We start from the raw sequence: 14887 nt of genomic DNA on the forward strand, positions 1-14887 counted from the left end.
TGAACGCGTTTGATCAACTGTCCATTGTTGTAGCAAATTTTTTTGGGCATACGAAGAATGACGAAGAAGAAGAAGTCTCTATAGGAGACAATTAAATGTTTATGAAAAATGTTTATACTATAATTATATTTTGCCCTTGCCGGTGGCTATTTCATATAGCCTAAGAGTCATTTACCCTTCCCCTTTTTACCTAGTTCTTATACCAACTGTCATTGAATTTGACTAGAGCTACGCCTTAACTTTGACCGGTAATATAGGCGACAACCGTGACATATTGCCGTCGCTAAGTTTTATTGAGTTCTTATAATAAACTAATATTAATTATCATAATCATAGCCGGATACAAACTACATCGTGTGTACGAGATTATAATAAAAAATAATCTTATTAGTACTGTCCCTTGCCCCAAAAAAACAAATTGAGCAAAAAAAATGTGTGTCCACAAAACTGGTAATTATTTTCACAAACCTCTATACATTTATAAATGAAAAAGATAATTTGATGTCAGCTTTCTTCGATGATATATGCACCTCACCTGACCCTAAAAATTTAGCAAAAATGCTCCAATATCACCAGAACCCTGGAAAAACAGTCTTGTTCTATTAGAACCTTCAAGATTATTATTGACACGTGGTGACAAGTCAAATTATCTCAGATAGAGAACAAAACACTGACAATGACTTAGCGGATAACTATTTAATTACCGCGGGTACAAGGCCCGGTAGTACCAGACGGCCTACCACCACTTGCTAAAGTAATATTATTGGATGTGTGGAAGAGAGATGCCGCTCTACGCAAGCGCGCGCTGTCTCGTTCCCACATAAGCAATTATATTACTTCAAGATGTCGTGGTACGCGGTCTATTTGTTTGTTAATCAAATTCTATTGTAGTTTTTATTTGCATGTACTTATAGTCATTGTTAGTCATTTAACGCGCCAATTTACCATTTGATATTGTAATCATTGTATAACTATTTTTAAACTGGACTAAAAATAGGTGATCATAATTGAGGTTTTGCATGAAAAACTTGAACAATGAAATGTTAATGCACCTTATTTGAGCGAAAGGGGAGTCCCGCTGACTATTGCAATTTCCCCGAGATATGAAAAGTGGATAAAGTTGTTTCATTTTTCTTCCTGCTTCTTTATAAACTGAAATGTTGTTTCTGGATTTTCCAGTATGCTTACAATCAACTTATAGCTATTTGCCGTTGTCAGGCCCGCCCACTACAAATCCAAAATGATCCCACGGAACCCTTAAAATCGGGATGAAAACTGTCTGTGTACCAAGCTTCGTCTAAATCCGTTCAGTGTTTTTTTCGTGAAAGGGGACAAAACATCCATACACACAAACTTATTAATAGGATTTCAAAGATATTAAATAATTATGTAACTTGTCATTAATCCGAATACCCATACAAAAAACATTGAACGATTTCTAATCTAAGCTCCTTTAAAGTGAAAAGTTTTGCCACTGGTAATTGGGTATTTAGATTTAATCAGGTTGATTGGTTAAAGGTAGCGACTATCTGTCATAATTAAAGTCGACTTAAAATCGTGAGATCATGACTGTTTGAGGCTAGGGCTTTCAACAGACTTCATAATAAGGATAATGCGTTTACTACGTTCAAAGCTTTGAACTAGCCAACAGTTGAAGTTTTAATTTAGTTCTTGCTCTGCCTCCCGCTGGTCACGGGCAGACTGACTGACTGACTCACGTCGAAAACGTCGGGAACTAAAATCTAAAATTAAACCGCGATAAAATCCGTAAAAGTAGTTTCATTTCAATAAAAAATAAAAAACAGAAATAAAAATTGTTTTTTTCTCCAACATTCAGACCATTACAGTTAAACTTACATAGAGAACTCCTTTTAAGTAGCATATAAATATATACCTGTGTTAGAAGCTCTTCAATAAGTCAGCAAAATTATAAAAAGATTAGCTCAAAGAATAATTAATAAAACACAATTGCAGTACTTAAATCAGATCACAGATTGAAATTAAAACAAAAAATTAAAAATAACTTCTTCGATATGTAAAAACAAACCTTACCTTACAAGTAGAGTAAGGCCTTATGCAGAAGGCTGACGGGAATTAATAGTAACATTAAATAAGTGATAGTCTTAGTTTTTGAATGCAAGAGGGATATCCTTATTCTTTCTTTAAACCGAGATAAAATAAGAAGAACTAAGAGCTTGGAGTAGATCAAAATTGAAGTTGACCAAAGTTAGGGAAAGGATTGGTCTTGCCATTAGGTGTTCTAAGTCCAATTTGTATTGTTAACAACAACCCTAACTTATATGGACAATGGAGCACGTGAATTGAAACAATAAATTATTCGTTGATCAAGATTAAATAACAATTACAAGCCATTTTAGTTCGGTCACCTGCTGTGTGACACCTGATTCGAAAGGTGCCACGAACAACGCGGCGGAATTCTGTTGCTACTTTAAATATTTATCTCAATTTTTTTATTTAATTTATCTTGCACGCGACTCCGTCCGAATAGACTTCAGTCTCTACACTCTCTACTTATATTGAGTTTAAAAGTTTAATTGTTCAAGATTTCTTTGGAATGAAGCTTTTCCGAAGCGATTCTCACCTCAGTGTCTTCTTCGCCGGGCTGGTCCAAACCTTTTGCAATACCGCTCTCCGAATTATTCACACCTAATACTTAATTTTCACAAGAATTTTAATCCTATAAATAACTTACATATAAATAGGCCTCGAGCTATTATTATCGACAATTCGCTACCGGATCAAAATACTTCCATTTGCGTGTTGATATAAATATTAGATTGCATTTGTTATTCATAAGCCGAGACGGAACCCTTTGTTATTACCATGAGCGGACATTATATTTGTCATTTGTTTAGAACTACTTACAGTTGAACAATTACAAATGAGGGAGCGAGATAGTGCTCTACAGAGCGTAGAGCACCTTCTCTCTTTCACGAATGCATCAGTATTACGTCCTCATTATGTAACGTATATTTTATGATTGGGGAAATTCTGTTTTAAATTAAGCCCTTATTTTGGAAATACCAGTTGCTATTATGCACTTCCTTATGACTTTTTAATTATGACGGTTTGTCTTTATACATGCCTGTAATTCGTCAGATTTAAATAAGTGGATATCGACCGTTTCGTAGATATTTTGGACATGACTTAAGCGGCGATTAGACTAGACTACATGTAGTGCCCTACCTCATGTAGTTTCCTTCGTAAGGGCAAGTGTAATCATAGTTAGGCATGTAGGACACTACACATCGGAGATTGACGGGTTGCGACCATCCTGCATCCTAGATAGAATCCAACTTAGGCATCCTACATAGGCCAGTTTAAACAGAACGTCCTAACTCCAACTTGTAGGACGCCAATTTGTAGTGCACTACATGTAGTCTATTCTAATCGTCGCTTTAGTTTTTGATTCACTTTTGTAGTATAAGTTTTGATCACTACTACGAAAATTTTCGTAATCCAATCAGCAAAGGATTTTTTCTAGTTCGAAAATATCGCAACATTCTTTCCAATTTCTTCGAATACTCAATTAGCCTGTGAATTTTTCAGAAAATACTCAAAACGATCTTACTTCCCACATTTAGACAGACCAAAAAAAAACAGTGTTACAATTCTTTTAGAATTGATTACTCCACTTTTTCAACAAGTTTATTGTATGCTGATAGTGAAGTGCGTGACAGCGAGACAAGTAAATAGTGTTAATTACAATTGTTCCGATACAGTGAGGAAACTTCCCAGAAATAAAGGCCGTCAGACCGGTCCACCGAGCCTGGGTAACACAGTTTGGTTTATGTAACCTCTATTGTAATTTCTCTGGCCTACTGGTCGAGAACTTGTAAGAACCGTGAGATTTGTTTTGTTAATCATCTATTTATAATACGGGAAAGCCCGCTTATGGTTAGTACTGGCTGTTGCCCGCAGGCCCGCCCGCTACAAATAGTAAATGTACCATATCACGGGAACATAATCAGGATGAAAACTGTGCTATGTGTTAATCCTAGTTATAAACTTTTTGTGTGAAGGAGCAAACTGCCATATATCCATACATACGAGTACTCTCAAACAAACGGGTCTATAATAATATGTCGTTCGTTTAAAGTAGGATGCAGAATATTCAAACTGATTCCGGTAGGTTTACTGTTACATCTACTTACTGGTACATCAATCGACGTAGCTTTACTGTTGGAAGTAGGAACAAAAGGTTGAGTTCCAATATTCTAAACATACTATTTCTTTCTCAAATCCATTTCTAGTGGCAAAAGCAGTTACAGTTGCACACAGTTACCAGATTTTCCCAGAATTTTCTCTAAATTAATTATGTTATAACTAGAGATGCGCCGAATAACTATTCGGTATTCGGTATTCGGCGTATTCGGCAATTTTTTCACTATTCGTATTCGGCCGAATTATTCGGTTTGGTGCCGAATATATTCGGTTCTTTTTTCTCCGCCACATTACCCGATGTAGAACTAAAAGATATAACTTATTCTATTTTAAGTCTACGGAATACTATGAAAAAAATGTTGAATTAAGATAATAAAATAAAAGCAAATAAACTTTAACTCAGTGTTAATTTTTAACCAAAAATCAACATGTTTCTTTCTTAAACAACAACATTTTACTTACAACTTTCTAGTCAATATTTATTTAAAAAAAATATTTCAACCATAGGGCAAGATAATAATCCCTACTAATATTATAAATGCGAAAGTAACTCTGTCTGTCTATCTGTTACGCTTTCACGTCTAAACCACTGAACTGATTTTATTGAAATTTGGTACAGAGATAGAGTTGACCTTGAGAAAGAACATAGGATAGTTTTTATCCCGGACTTTTGAAGAGTTCTCTTGGAAACGTGATATAACCGTCCTCGACACGGGCGAAGCCGCGGGCGAAAAGCTAGTAATATTTATTTCTGAAACTAAACAGTTAACACTTAAAAAATAACATTTTTTTAAATGTCTAATCTTGCGGGCAGCGAGTAAGGCAAAAAAAAAATTAACCGAATAGTTCGGCCGAATATTCGGTTCGGTAAACTTTAAACCGAATAGTATTCGGCATTCGGTTATTCGGTAAAACCACTATTCGGCGCATCTCTAGTTATAACCATTCATTTCAACCAATGTAATGAGGTGTTATGGTCCTGCTATCCTGGTGTCTGTAAATTTACTTTAGTACTCTGAACCTCCAGCATGACTAAACACCGACATTCCTAGCATAGTAGTCGTGATGTACTGAATCCTTTCACTCCATGACATTAAATTCGATGCTTCATATTCTTGGAATCATTCTTTTGTTTTGTTCTCAGGGCCAAACAAATACCGCAGGAATGACGCTTCACTTCCGATATTAAGGCTCTATTTAGAACAGTTTAACCTATCTGTCAAATAATGCAGGGATTTACACAGAAAAATTTGGAACTCCAGGTTTCATATCAGTTATAGGTCAGGGCTAGGCAGATCCACCTCGCTGTGGCTGAAATAGTTTTTTCTTTTTTTAATAACGACTCCCGCACCAAGAATTTGTGTTGTGTCGCAGGGTATTTCACAAACATACAACTCACATGCACAAAAATACCCAGACTCAGAACAAGCATTCGTGGATCACGCAAATGCTTGTCCTACGCGGGGTATCGAACCAGTGACACGTCGCGCAAAGTAGGTTGCCATAGTATCCAAAACTCTTGATTTTAACAGTGTTATATTTCGTGAACTTTCGTGAAGACTATTCATTCGTTAATGATGCAACAGTTTACGCACGTTTATATCGGGATTGCCCCACTAGTTTCGGACTCAACCGAAGTCCTTAATCAAGGGCTGAGGTGGCGACTTACTCGCATAGTGTGAAGTACATAGCCAAAAGTCTAACCGACAATCAAGAAAACTATCCTTTCTGTTTTCGAACTATACGATATTGATTAGCCACACTCAAAATTAAGCCATTCAAAACTTAGGTCCAACATTCAGTTAGACACAATCTCTATCTACGATCACGATCTACTAATATACGCATCAGCATCTTCTGTTCATGATTTTGAAATGTCGCTTTCGTCTCATCGCGAAAGGTCATGACAAAATGCCGCGCAAAATACATTCGGATGGCAGAAACCGTGAACTTTAATAGCGAGACTTCCAGTATCAACTCTTTAACTGTCACCACGATATTTCAAAACGATAGTTATTTTAAAAATTGAATTGGTAGGAACTAATTTTATTCAAATACTGCTTATCCGTTTTGGCTTACTTTTTAGACATATTTTTACTTGTAAAAAGATTTCTTTACCTTAGTAGAAATCTTTCTCAAAAGGAAAAAATAATCAAATGAGGATTTAATTATCCTTGCATCGCACTGGGTTGCAAACATTTAAGTTACATGTTCAAAACATCCAGATATTCACCTACTCAGGGAACTAAGCCTGGAAACATCGCGCACACTAGGTTTGACGTGGTTACCTGGCCCACTCTGATTATATTTGACAAGATATTTAGCAAAAGATTGATACAACGGCCATAAAAAAAACTATGGCAAAACAAGGGTTTTTTCTAGACGAAGAGCGCAGCAGAAAAAGCGAAGAAAAAGCCTTGCGGATTGGCAACTACAGATAACAGAGTTTAAACCTTGATTGTCTTTACTATGTTTTACTGATTTTACACAGCATTAGAAATCATTAAGTTCTTCAATATGCAAACTCTCCCAAGGTAACGTAACTTAGCAATTGAAACGATAATTTTGTGAAATTTCTTATACCAGCAGTTTTTGGTTATGCGGCATTCCACCTTCAGGTCATAAATCCAATGACGCTTGCTTAAAAGGCTCCGTCGGCAATATCATCTAACGAGAAGAGGACAGCAATTTTAAGAAGGTAATGGAAAAGAAATAAACATAAGTGTCATGCCTTGTTATTTTGTATATGAATAAAATTTTTGAAGCCAAGATTCTCCAAGACATTAACACATTGGTGTTGAAAGACAAGTAAAAGTTGTTCGCACAGTTAAAATCAAAGTAGCAATGAACTCTTTAATGTGTATCGATTGTGGCTAATTAGTTTTTAACTTTTCTCGTCCAACAATAGCTGATGGCCTCGGGGAACAGGAAACCTGTGAAATGAACAATCAGGCATGTCCTTCCTAAAACCACTTCCGTAGCGAACGTTTGGATTGATTTGTGTGGTCTCCATAACGTGACCTCAGCGAGAGCTGTGATGCTGACTGCTTCGAACTGTTTCAAGTTTGAAACATGTCCATGTTAGTATGGATGTATTCTATTGGACAGCGTGGTGCTGGGCAGTTTGTTGCGCGGTTTCTTCTCTTACAGCGAAAGCACTTAGGAAGTGGTGAACAGTGGGCGAATCTGGGTGATGTCGATTATAAGTTGGTATTCAAACAGTTTTCGTTTTTCCTTTCTCAGCGATGCATTTAGAAAGCGGTGAAGAGTGGGCGAATCTGGGTATTGTCTATTGATATTTGATATTCAGAAAGTGCTACAGCTGATCTCAAGTTGTTCATTGACTCGGTCTTGAACTACTCTGATCTCAGGTTGGTAATCCTTTGATTTGTCGTCGTCCTTATTTCACATTTCTTGCAACCTTTATTTTTAAAAATGCTTTAAAGGCGGAAAAAAACTCTAGTATGAGCAAGTTTGATTTCTCAAAAAGTATATCTCATTTTGTTTGCTTTTCGTCTTTATTTTTATTTCTGTATCCTGTACACAAAGCAACACAAATGTTTGTCCCGCGCTAGAATCAAACCCGCAATATGTTGCACCGTAATGACTTACACGGTCATATGGTAATGTAGCATATTAAACATAAAAAAATACTACTTCATAGTACTAGATTAATTTCTGTAAATTTACGTAACTTCCAAAAGTTATAATAACCAGTCTATCAAAACAACGCCATCTCTTATTTCGTCGTCGAACTACGTATTAAGTTGTACTCTCAGTATAAAGAACAAACCGTTTGAAACCGAAACCGTCATTTGTTATATAAATCACCAATAGATGTCACTAGTAGTGTAGAAAAATGGAACAGAAACTACGATGGGAAGAATATAAACAAATCATTTAATTACCTTAGTATCAATACCTTCATCATTTATGGCAGTTTATTGACAGATATGGCCTTGAAGCGTCGCCATTTTGTCCATTACATATGGGATACATATAACAAGGTACCTACCTACTATAGATATTTTAATGTAGATTTGTTCTAGGTAACTATAAAAACTCTGTTTGAAGTCGCCGTTATACCTCATGCTATCTCCATCGTTTCAAGGCGTAAAATAGAGCCGGGAACATATTTATGTACGTCTTAAATGCATTGCATTCGTATAATGTTGCCGATGATTCATTTCTATAGTTCTAAAGCTAAAATCTGTCACTACTTCATCATATTACGTGACTCAAGGTACTAATGACAAATTACTTTTATTATTATCCCATACAACCGGTTATGGTAAAGAAGCTTGTTTGTTGATTAATTGACGTCATGCAACAAAACCTTGGTCAAGTTAGTATTATAGTTTGCCAATGATAAACACCGTAACTTTAATACCGACCTTGTTTTTACAACTAAAAGGGTATGGATTAAAACAGTTTTTTTAAAATAACAGGAATATTATCAGTCTAGTAAAACGGTCAAAGCCAGGTAATCTAAATAGAATTCTGAAACAAACCGATAGTTTAGTCATGCATTTACTTAAGCGACAACAAAACAAATTATCTACCAAAGGTACACATAAACTGACACTTACAATTGCCTACGCAATTTTCTAATAAAGTTTACCTACTGTCACATTAAAAGCCTAGGTAGGGCATCTGCCTTTTCTTAAAAATACATAGAGTGGAGTACAATATTAATATACAGCGAATTCGGGTTATACCTGCAAAACAAAAACCCTTCTTCTTATGCAGCTAGCTTCATACTTGATTTCATCGGTCTAGCCCTTAGTAAATCGTCGCCTTTAGAACATTGGTTGAATATTGTATAAGTACTATCTGTACTATAACATGGTAAGATGTATATCTGTTTATCATTTCGAGCTATGCAAAAAGCAGTATAAGCTGCACATTCGGTCAAATGATGAAATCTTGATGTTCACAAAAACATTTTTTCTAAACACAATTCACATAGTTTCACAAATATTTTTCACATTCACAAAGACAGCCAGACCCAGGAAAAGCTTTTGTGGATCGAACCCGTCTCTCTCAGAGTGGGTTCTTTGTGGTGACCTCAACCACAGGGCTAACCGTGCACAGGTGTGCCGAACAGAAACATCTTAAATCTATAAGAAGATTTTATTTCGTAAACATTACCTGAACATCTGAATTAATAAAGTCACGATACCTTACTTAATATTTAGTACAATCAGTGCATTTAAGTGGTGACTGATATCTAATCAAACCTGTAATACCCACTTTGGGTCTATGAATCACAATGACTTCAATCTTCAAGAACAGACTATTTAAATATATGACTTTGTCTTTAAATTCTTGCTCTATCTGGCATTCATTATATCAAATAATTACCTTTACGATCGGAACATAATGGTATGATGAGATTTCTCTATGTACACTTTGGGTTTGGCTTGGTGACCTCGACCACTCGGCTATCCGTGCAGTCAAAATATCTATCCTATCCTATGTATTAACAAAAAACGATCACCAGGTATAATAAGAAAGTTGGACAAATTCGACTTCTTTGCGCCAAAATTGCATCAGAAGTCGTTTGTCCTGGACAGTAGCTCCTTCTGTATTAGTGCAGAAGACGGTAAAAACTTCGTTCTTCACAAAATTTTCAACTATGTTCTGTCCACACCAGACCTTAGAAAGCACACTGTGCTCCTAACCTCCTCATTTCTGGTATTCTTCCTTGACTACAAGAATGGGGAAATTAGTATGCAATATACTTCGGCACTGAAATTATTAAAAAGCTTATGTGAGCAATTCAATGGAAGACTTTTCTTCAATTGCTGACACCTTTTCTGCCCAAGGAATAAGGCAATAATGACAAATTTTGTATGTAACGTAAGTGTAAACAAGTGTTACATCTGTGGTTACATCTAAAAACCTACTTCAAGCTTAAGTAGGTATGACCAGTAAGTAAGGTTGCCAGTAAGTCACGTATTTCGTGAAATCCGACCCAATTTGGTCTTTACATCCTTATCATAAAGTCCATTATAGCTTACTGGTTAATTGGGTATATTATTATTTTCCCCATACTTACTTGCCTAGGTTAATTAGCATGATCTTCAATTACGTGTTCTCATTGGTGCCATGTAATTTATCTGTTCTTAGAGCGACGATAGTTGTACTTGCATGCTACTTTTCTTGGTAAAATATTCGATTTGATCTTGGTTTCATTCAAGAATACTAAAAGGACTGAATCGAAATCCAAAAGCAAAAATAGAGAAAAAGATCGTTAATGCCTGGAAACTTTTTCTTTCATATTATGACGTACCAACTTTTCAGAAAACAGAACATAGCTTTTTACATAAACAATGTGTAAGAAACACAGATTGATATTATTTTAGATATTAAAAAAACAACCTCCAAAATAATCGTAGATAGCTTTCTTATTATTGTTCAACAATTTCGAATTAGGTCGGCTTAAAACTTCTACAAATACCTTAAATAAATTCACCCTCGAACCTAGTTTTCCGAAAATAATGACCTCACGATAACTCACGTTTAGAACATCCTGTGACCTACAAAGGTGTAAACAGAATTGTTTTGATACCCTTAAAATTATACCTTAACTTAGTGGGATAAGGTTCAAATTTTATTGCCAGACAGTTGCTAGTTTCCCCAGTTTATCTCTGATTTTCAATAGTCGATAGCGTCATTTATTTTGCCATAATACTGGCTTTTTCTATTCATATCGGTTGTTTAATTTTCTTTGTTGAAGGGCCATGACGTTTGTTTTCGTTTTCTTTTCGAAAAACAGTAGGTATATCAGGAACAAAGGACAATTATACTGAGGGTTTGAAGGTTTGAATAATAATCTCGACATTAAAAATATTTCTTATAGTACCTTGGATAAAAGGAACAAAGGAAAATTATACTGTATAGGATTTGAAAGCAGATATGATCTTGTCATCAAAAACATTTTCTATGGTACCGTGAGTAACGGTACGGTCCGCTGTAAAACGAACTCAGTTTTTGAGAAAAAGGTTACAATTAAAAAAACATAGGTCCAATATTTGTAATTTTCAAAAAAAGTTCATAAAAATCCCGTCAACACTTTTCGCATGGACTTGAGATTAACAAGGAAAACACATAAATGAAACAGTCAACGAATATACTTAGCCTGAATATAACGGTCGATGAAGTGAATTTATGACCGAATGGTTTTCAAGACTTGAATGGCGATTTCCTGGTGGGCTTAGGATGAGATGGACAGACAATATTAAATAGATAGCAGAAGTAGCATGGATGCAATGGGCAAGAAACAGAAGAGAAGATTATAAATAAAAGGCAGATCTATACCCAGCGTTGGGTTATTTAAGACTGATGGTGATGAATAAATAATAATAAGGAAGATGAAGAAGGTAATATAAAAGCTTAAACGTCGTTTTGCTGTCAGTCACAACTCGATATAACGAAAAATCTTCTTTATTTATGTAATGGACCTTAGGTACAAAAATAAGGGACTTGGTAATTTTTTGATTTTTGCATAGAGTAATATCACAATGGTAATTGGTGACCATCTGTGTCATAACGAGTTCCTCCGTGTAACTGAAGGCACTTTCGATGGTAGGTCCCGGTTGTTATTTGTTCTTCTTTGACAGTTACGGATAATTAGAAAGTCTGACAACTAGTGTTACTAAGCGGAATCGTGATGCAAAGGTTACTGGTTTAAAGGAGTCAGATAGGCAGTCGCTCCTTCCAAAACACTGGTACTTAGTTGCACCCGCGGTTAGACTGGAAGCCGAAGAAACATATTTAGGAAAAGTTAGGATGACATAAACAACAAAAATTGAAACTCTTATTAATAGATACGTACCTAGTATCCCTCCCTTTGGAAGACACATTTCCTACATACAGAATAAATGATTTTATTTCACGGTAACAATGACGTCACGGAACACAAACGAATCTGACTAATTCTACCTAATCTCCTCGGTTGATAAAAAAAAATTAAAACTTAAAATTTCCACAAAGCACTTTCAAACTGAACGGAACTTTATGCCAGCCAAATGTCTTCGCTTGTGGCACTTTGGCACGATGCCTTAACGTTAGTTTCAGATTTCAATCTAATTAAGAAATTCATACTCCTTAGGTGCGGCTAATCTGTCCGTGATAATCTACACTAACAATTTAATTGACTAAGTGGCCTGATTTATCGCTCATGAGATCCATTAAAACTGATGAGAATTTATGAGAAATCGTAACGAAGATTCCCTTTCTAATACCACAGTTAAGGCTGTTCGTTGCAAAGTGCAGAAGTCTATTCTATTATAATTCGAATTAATTTTCCAACAGTTTTGACGTTTTACCCCTGAGAGGTAGATTTTTTTACAGAATAACACGGCATTGACAATCCTAGCCACGAAAAGGAAGCGAGGCGCCTTGAATCCTATCTAAGTAGGTCGATGGCTTGTTTATTAAATCCAACCCCTGTTTGACCCTGTTTATAACAAGTCACGACAGGTCAGATACAAGGGGTAGCGTCTAACACTTCTTTTAACACTAAAGACTTTTACGAAATTTGTTTTTCTGTAAAGAAACTTTTAGGTTTTCCTCCTTCAAAGTGTTTATTACGAAAATTTTCTTATTTCACAGATAGTATTCGTTTAAGTTACTAGGTTTGCAAACTGTCCAGTCAAAGGAATGACATCCTAGTGGTTCCTCACATGAGGGAAGATTGAAATTAATTTTTGACAGCAGTACGAAATAAAACCGTTCAAAAGGCGAGACAGACTCGCGACACTGTTGCTTAGTTAAACCAGCAGCCTCGATTTTTTAGTTAAAGCAGCAGCAGGAATGCTTCATCCACCAAAATTTCATGAGGTAGGACTTGGTGAACGACGCACCAACAGACAGACGGATATCGGAGCTTTTGTTTGACGTAGGCCCAAAAAGGCCGACAGATTAGAGGTGTTGTGTACTTCCTAATCACATTTATTTATAAAACTTCACCTAAACAACCGACCTCTATACTATCTATGTATACATAAGCCTATTCCAAACCTCCAAACTCAAATCTTCCGGATATGCATTATAAAATGAGTTACGTTCAACAAAAGCATTAAAAACTTTGCCAAAGCGATTCCAAGTTAAACCCTCACCACCCCTTATCACAGTGGGAGTACGGAAATTGTGGAAGGGAGATGCCGCTCTACGCTATAGTACGCTGTCTCGCTTCAGCTCGAACAATTTAACTTTAAGACGCAGTGGTAGGACCCTGGTTACGTGACTTTAGAACGTAACAGGTAGGTCAACAACGGCAATCTGTCTTAATAGCCCGGAAGGGAATATGGGAAAATTTCCGCGACCATGCAAAGGCTTAGTTCGTTGTACAACACAAACCGCTGTTTAATAAGTCTTCAAACGAAGTAGACCCGATAAAATCAAGTGGCTTTATTTTTAGAGCTCCCAAGTTTATTGCGACTGGGTATTGTGTTATTATACAAGGTGTTACTCTATGATATGACTATCTCTCTTGACCTATCTTGGTGTATCATAGCTTGATTGTGTTAAACGGTCGCTAGTGTGGATTTCTTACAAAAATCTATTCTTCGAATTAAGTAGAACTTTTCGAAAAGCAAATTACAATGGAAAATTCTTGAAAGCTTTCGCCATAAGAGAAAAAAGGAGCAGCAAAGTCACAAGCAGTATGCTGAAATTCCGTTTACAATACATATCACCATCAATTTATAAATAAACATAAATAATATAATGTAAGTGTAAGAAACATTTCGTATGAGCCCGCGTGGAGTTTCAAGCCTAAATAACTGTTATCGGAATTTAATACTTTATTTTATTATTATTATGTTTTCCGTGAGCCATTTACAATGGTCAACGATAACATAAACTGTTTTATTCTTCCTCGAAATCGTTGCTGCCCTGATTTGCCTCATTGTAGCTACAACTACGAATCTTGCCACCTGCTACAGTACCTTGATGTAACTTGGCGCTTCAAAAAAGAGATAAAAATTTAACTAAAACTGAACTCATATCTTAAAAATCCCTACATTTTTCTTCCTAACCATGTGGACGAAGTATTTTAGTACATGACCATCACTTTGAATTTAGCGTAACTTACTTTTTTTTTAATCAGGCATAGACCGCACGTTTCAATCCTGTCATTAAATGTTTATATTTTATTGGTTAAAACATAATAATGGGTGTTTTACTCAGTTCGTACTGACGAGGGTCTTTGTTACCATAATCAGACCATTGTGTTTGAATGAATAGGTATTGAAATAGTTAAGATTAGCAAGTAGACACACCTATAACAGCTAACATGAACGTATTTTATGTCTAAATAAAAAATATGTACAGAATTTTAGTAAGTTTATCTGGTTCGTTCATCAACTCTTGCTTAGAGTCCAAATCTTATTAGGCGATCCCGCAAAATCCTTATGTTGACAAAATCTTAAAAAATCGACTGTAGGACGAATTTAGTCACATGCTCAAAGACACACAGGCATTAGTGGATGACACAAACCCGTGGCATTTCGCACACTGTGACTTTGGCGTGATGACCTCCAAATGATTGTAAATGAAATTGTAGTCAAAGATCTTTTCAAGCTTCTTTCGACTACTGCAGAAATTTATGAATCCTTACATCTTGCTGAGGTCGGAATTAAAAAAAAAAGACAATCTCTTCGGCTTAAAATATTAGTAGATATAGACTCTCCAT

Source organism: Trichoplusia ni, chromosome 1 (assembly GCF_003590095.1).
Source record: "Trichoplusia ni isolate ovarian cell line Hi5 chromosome 1, tn1, whole genome shotgun sequence".
Classification (NCBI taxonomy): domain Eukaryota; kingdom Metazoa; phylum Arthropoda; class Insecta; order Lepidoptera; family Noctuidae; genus Trichoplusia; species Trichoplusia ni.